This window comes from Oryza sativa, chromosome 3, assembly GCF_034140825.1.
Source record: "Oryza sativa Japonica Group chromosome 3, ASM3414082v1".
NCBI lineage: Eukaryota > Viridiplantae > Streptophyta > Magnoliopsida > Poales > Poaceae > Oryza > Oryza sativa.
Window position 1 is genome coordinate 23,416,603 of NC_089037.1, and position 6,000 is coordinate 23,422,602.

The window sequence follows — 6,000 nt, forward strand, 5'->3', positions numbered from 1 at the left end:
CCCAGCACCGACATCGCTCCGAGGATTTGGCGGAGAAGCAGTTCAAGTTCTTGGCCAAGCACAGTTGATAGTAGCCTTCGGCACGGGGGAAAACAGACGCGAAGAGCAAGTATTATTTGACGTTGTCGACATCCCATACAACTACAACGCCATCTTCGGCCGTGCAACCTTGAACAAGTTCGAAGTCATTTCCCATCACAATTATCTCAAGCTCAAGATGTCCGGCCCAGCAGGAGTGATCGTGATCAAGGGGCTTCATCCTTCGGCTGCTTCAAAAGGCGATTTGGCCATAATCAACAAAGCAGTGCACAATGTTGAGGCCGAACCGCATGACCGAGCGAAGCACGTGCCAAAGCCCGCCCCTCACGGCAAGATAATCAAGATGCAGATTGATGATGCCGACCCCATAAAACTCGTATCACTGGGAGGGGGCGACATGGGCGAAGAAGAAGCTAAGAACATCCTAGAGGTACTAAAAAAGAATATTGATATCTTCGCCTGGGGCCCTGATGAAGTGGGAGGTGTTTCGGCAGATCTCATCATGCATCACCTGGCAGTCAAGCCGGATGCAAAGCCAAGGAAACAGAAGCTATGCAAGATGTCCGCTGATCGTCAGGAGGCAGCAAAAGCCGAAGTCCAAAAATTGCTCAAGGCAGGGGTCATTCAAGAGATCGATCATCCTGAGTGGCTGGCGAATTCAGTGCTGGTGCGGAAGTCAAATGGCAAATGGCGCATGTGTGTCGATTTCACAGACTTAAACAAAGCATGTCCGAAGGACGATTTCCCCTTGCCACGGATCGACCGGCTCGTGGATTCGACAGCCGGCTGCGAACTCATGAGCTTCCTAGATGCATATTCCGGCTATCATCAGATTCGCATGAACCCAGCCGACATCCCCAAGACAGCCTTCATCACACCGTTTGGCACCTTTTGCCACCTCAGGATGCCTTTCGGTCTGAGGAATGCCGGAGCAACCTTTGCTAGGCTGGTGTACAAGGTCCTTTACAAGCAGTTGGGGCAAAACGTGGAAGCTTATGTCGACGACATCGTCGTAAAAAGCCGCAAGGCTTTCGACCACGCGTCCGACCTACAGGAGACCTTCGACAACTTGCACGCAGCGGGTATGAAACTGAATCCTGAGAAGTGTGTTTTCGGCGTTCGCGCAGGCAAGCTGTTGGGTTTCCTTGTTTCTGAAAGAGGCATCGAGGCGAATCCCGAGAAAATCGATGCCATTCAGCAAATAAAGCCTCCGTCGAGCGTACGTGAAGTACAAAAGCTCGCAGGCCGAATTGCGGCACTAAGTCGATTCCTCTCAAAGGCAGCTGAAAGAGGTTTGCTCTTCTTCAAAACCCTCCGGGGCGCGGGAAAATTCAACTGGACTCCCGAATGCCAAGCAGCGTTCGACGAGCTAAAGCAAGACCTGCAAAGCCCGCTAGCTCTGATCAGCCCAGCATCAGGAAGCGAACTGCTACTATACCTAGCAGCTTTGCCAGTGGCAGTCAGTGTTGCTCTTGTCCAAGAAACGGATTTAGGCCAAAAACCGGTCTATTTTGTCTCCGAAGCATTGCAAGGAGCGAAGACAAGATACATTGAAATGGAAAAGCTCGCTTACGCCCTAATGATGGCTTCACGCAAGCTTAAGCATTACTTTCAGGCCCACAAAGTCATAGTGCCATCACAGTACCCTTTGGGCGAAATACTCCGGGGTAAAGAAGTTACTGGCTAGCTTAGCAAGTGGGCAGCAGAGCTATCCCCCTTTGACTTACATTTTGTTGCCCGCACTGCTGTCAAGTCCCAAGTGCTAGCCGACTTTGTGGCCAAATGGACACCGGCATTCGCCCCTGAACCCGAGCTCGTCAAACAGCCCTGGGTGATGTACTCCGACGGTTCGTGGTCGCACAAGGGGGCGGGCGTTGCGGCAGTAGTCACTTCGCCAAATGGTGTGCCAATTCGGTATGCTGCAAGGCTACAGTTCGACACAACCAACAATGCGGCAGAATACGAAGCCATTCTTTTGGGCCTAAGAAAGGCGAAAGCATTGGGGATTCGGCGCCTGCTAATCCGAACCGACTCCAAGCTGGTGGCGGGCTATGTCGACAAGTCTTTTGAGGCAAAAGAAGAAGGGATGAAAAGGTATTTAGATGCCGTTCGGTCTATGGAAAAGTGCTTCACCGGCATAACGGTTGAACATTTACCTAGAGGCCAGAACGAGAAAGCAGACACCCTGGCGAAATCTGCCGCTTGTGGTGGCCTACATTCGCCTGGCATCCTTTTTGAGGTCCTGTATGCACCAAGCGTGCCCATGGACAGCTTGGAGGTCTTGGCAATCGACCACGTCAAATTGAGCAAAGACCCATACGACTAGCGAACCCCGTTTGTGAAGCACCTTGAAACTGGCTGGCTTCCGGAAGACGAAGCAGAGGCAAAGCGCTTGCAATTCAGAGCCACGAAGTATAAGATGGTCTCAGGTCAGCTCTATCGCTCCGGGATACTTCAACCGTTGCTTCGCTGCATTTCTTTCGCCGAAGGCGAGGAAATGGCGAAGGAAATACACCAGGGGCTATGTGGCGCGCACCAAGCCGCAAGAACAGTTGCCTCCAAAGTATTTAGACAAGGAGTTTACTGGCTCACTGTGTTGAAAGTATGTCTTGAGCAAATCAAGAAGTGCGAAAGTTGCCAGCGTCATGGCCGAAGCCAAACCGCGCCCCAGTATGAGTTGCAGCCCATCGCACCAATTTGGCCATTCGCCAGATGGGGACTGGACATTATTGGGCCGTTCCCGGCGGCGCGAAACGGGCACAAGTTCACAATTGTGGCCGTTGAATACTTCTCTCGATGGATTGAGGCCGAACCCCTTGGTGCGATCACTTCGGCAGCAGTACAGTAGTTTGTATGGAAAAGCATTGTTTGCCGTTTCAGTGTGCCAAAAAAGTTCATCACTGACAACGGCAATCGACTCTAACAAGTTAAGAGAAATATGTGAAGGGTTTAACCTGGAAATCAGGTTTGCATCAGTCACGCACCCGCAGTCAAACGGAGTGGCCGAACGTACAAATGGTAAAATCCTAGAAGCACTAAAGAAAAGGCTTGAGGGGGCAGCGAAGGGCAAATGGCCAGAGGAAATGCTATCTGTTCTCTGGGCCCTTCGGACGACCCCCACGAGACCAACCAAGTTCAGCCCGTTCATGCTTCTCTATAGCGATGAGGCAATGACCCCAACAGAGCTAGGGGCTAACTCTGTTGCCTGGGGGCAACAGAGGGGTGCGAGTTGTCGCTCGAACTCTTGGAGGGGGTAAGAGTCGAAGCACTCGAGCACATGCAAAAGTATGCCACAGGCACTTCGGAAACTTACAACAAAAAAGTTCGACCGACGGAGCTGTTGCCTGGTCATCTTGTCTTGAGGAAAAAGGCGAACCCGATAGCCATTGGCAAGCTTGAATCGAAGTGGGAAGGACCGTACCTCATCAAGCACAAATCCAGGACAGGATCCTTTCGACTGGTGACACTGGAAGGCGAAGAGTTCGACCATTCCTAGAACGCTGCCTCTCTCAAGCGTTTCTATGTCTAGAACGGGTGGCACCCAAATCGCCAAACTTGTAAAAATGTATATATCGTTATGTAAGACCTTCGACACTATGTAAGCCTTTCGGCAAGAAAAAAAAGAAAAAAAAGAAAAAAAGAAGAGGAAAATGAAAAAAGACAAAAAAAAAAACTGGATGTAGGGCTATTATCCACCACGGAGGCCCGAACTAGTATAAAATCTTTGTGTCCTCTACCTTCTTTTTACTTGTTTGTGCGATTGATAATTTGCGGAAAAACCCCAAGGCAAACGCCTGATCAGCGAAAAAGGCCAGGGGGGCGAAACGAATCGGCCGAAGCATCACTTGCCGAACGATTGAAACCGCAACAGCTTGTTTCGGAGAACAATTAGCTGAACACCGTTACACTCGATCGAAAGGAAAGCACGAGTGCTTCCTATAACGTAGAACAAAATGGATCGAAAACGGAAGCCGAAAGCTGAAAAGTCAAAACCTATTTTGCTAATATATGCAAAGGGGCCGATACGTTCCAACCCAACGAAAAGCACACGAAGTGACAATGCAAAAATAGCGAAAAGGAAATAAAACACACCTTTATTGATGTTAAATAAAAATGTATCGAAGAATACATCACAATGGTACAAATGAAGAGAAAGGAGCAATGGCGTTACAGCCCGGCTTACAGATAAATTACATCTTCGCCCCCGCGATCTCTCTCTCTCTAAGGAGTGATTGGGCGAACTAGGTTTGTCATCACTACTAATATCATACACAACCCTAAGAGGAGAAGGGGGCGAAATACAGACTAGACTGTAACGACGCTGGGAGATCGCCTCCTGCCGATCAGTCTTCTGATGGTTTCGCCAAAAGCGAGCCATGTCCTCCAAACATCTTGAATGAACAAGATCGTAGTCTTCTAAGGTTCGCCTAGGGTGCGCCCGAAGCCACCCGGCAACCTTAAAAACCTTATAGCTGCGTCCGTTTATCACCATTTCACGATAAATAGGCCGAATTGGGCATCGCACCTTTGGCAAATCTTTTAATGCCACAAATTTCTCGTTTTGGTTTCGCCAACTCCCAGAAGGGGGCCGAATGCACAACTTTCGGCGAACACCCTGGTAGAAAGTGCAAAAAGGGCAAAAGGAGAATTGCATAGTAAGAATAGGCGAAAAAAGAAAAATGTATTGCATAATGTGAAATGGGCGTAATCATAAATACGCCAAAGACTTCGACCATCAAAAAGTGGCTAAGAGTGAGTCATATATATTCAAAATATCCAAGGGCCCCTTTTTTTGGCTACAATAAGGAGGGTTAGCGGCAGCCCGCCGAATACACATCGTTCGCCACTCCTGGCGAACACAAAAAGAAGAAGGAAAACTACAAAAATCTAAGGAAAGGGCGAAGGGCCTCACACCTGGGCATCGCCTCCACCCCCTTCAGCCGCCGCGTCCTCTTCTTCGCAAAGGTCTGCCGTCTCTGCCTTCGCTAGTTGCTCCAAAAGGCGCGCCTTGGTGGTGGACCGGCCGTCCTTCTGCCAGAATTGTTTCCGCCACGCACGAAGTGCAGGCGAAATGTCCTGCGCGCTAATCTCCCAGTCCCCCTTCACATAGTTAGGGAACTCGGCGACGTGCTCGCAGCCGAACTGTTGCAGAAGACCCATAGTAAAGGCCGCTGATACACGCGCACAGCAATCACCGTACGTAGTGGCGCAGTCCGAAACCGAACCACCAGCCTGCTGGGTCCACTCGGAGAAGTCGAAGGCCGAGGCATCTTCGGTAGGGACCCCTCGCACTTTTGCACCCATGTCAGTAAGGGCGAGGCGAAGCGTTTGGCACGCCGTTCTTGCGGATTCGGTAGTTTTCACCATCTCCCGCGAAAACCGCTGCGACTCCACAGCGCTCGCTTCGGCCTTGCTGACCTCCAGGCGAAGAGCCTCCATCTTCGGCTCAGTAAGGTTATAATAATCCGTCAGCACGGCGGAATGGGCCTTTTCTTTCCTTAATTCGGCCTGGAGGCGATCAACCTCAGCTATGGCTTCTCTCCCTTTCTCCAGTTCGGCCTTGAGGCGATCGACCTCGGCCCTAGCCTCTCTTCCTTTCTCCAACTCGAATTGGAGCCGCTTGTTTTCGGCTTTCGCCTCTTTCAGGGTGTTGGTGAGGGCCTCCATCTCCAAGTTCTTGCGGCCTATTTCGTCATCCATGGCCCGAAGACGGTTCTTAAATCCGTCAAGACAAGCCTGCACGGTTCGCTCTGTCGAACAGTGAGCTGCAAGAATCTGGATGCAAAATAGGAATGGCGAAGAGAGCAAATGTTAATTATGGGACATGTAAAAAAGAAGAGGAAAACCAAGAATAGAGAAAAAGCATACCCGAACCGCTAAGCTTTTAATAGCAGAACACCTCTCATCGAACTCATTCAGTTCGGTGAATAGGCTCGGGGTGCTGGCAGGTAAGACAAGATT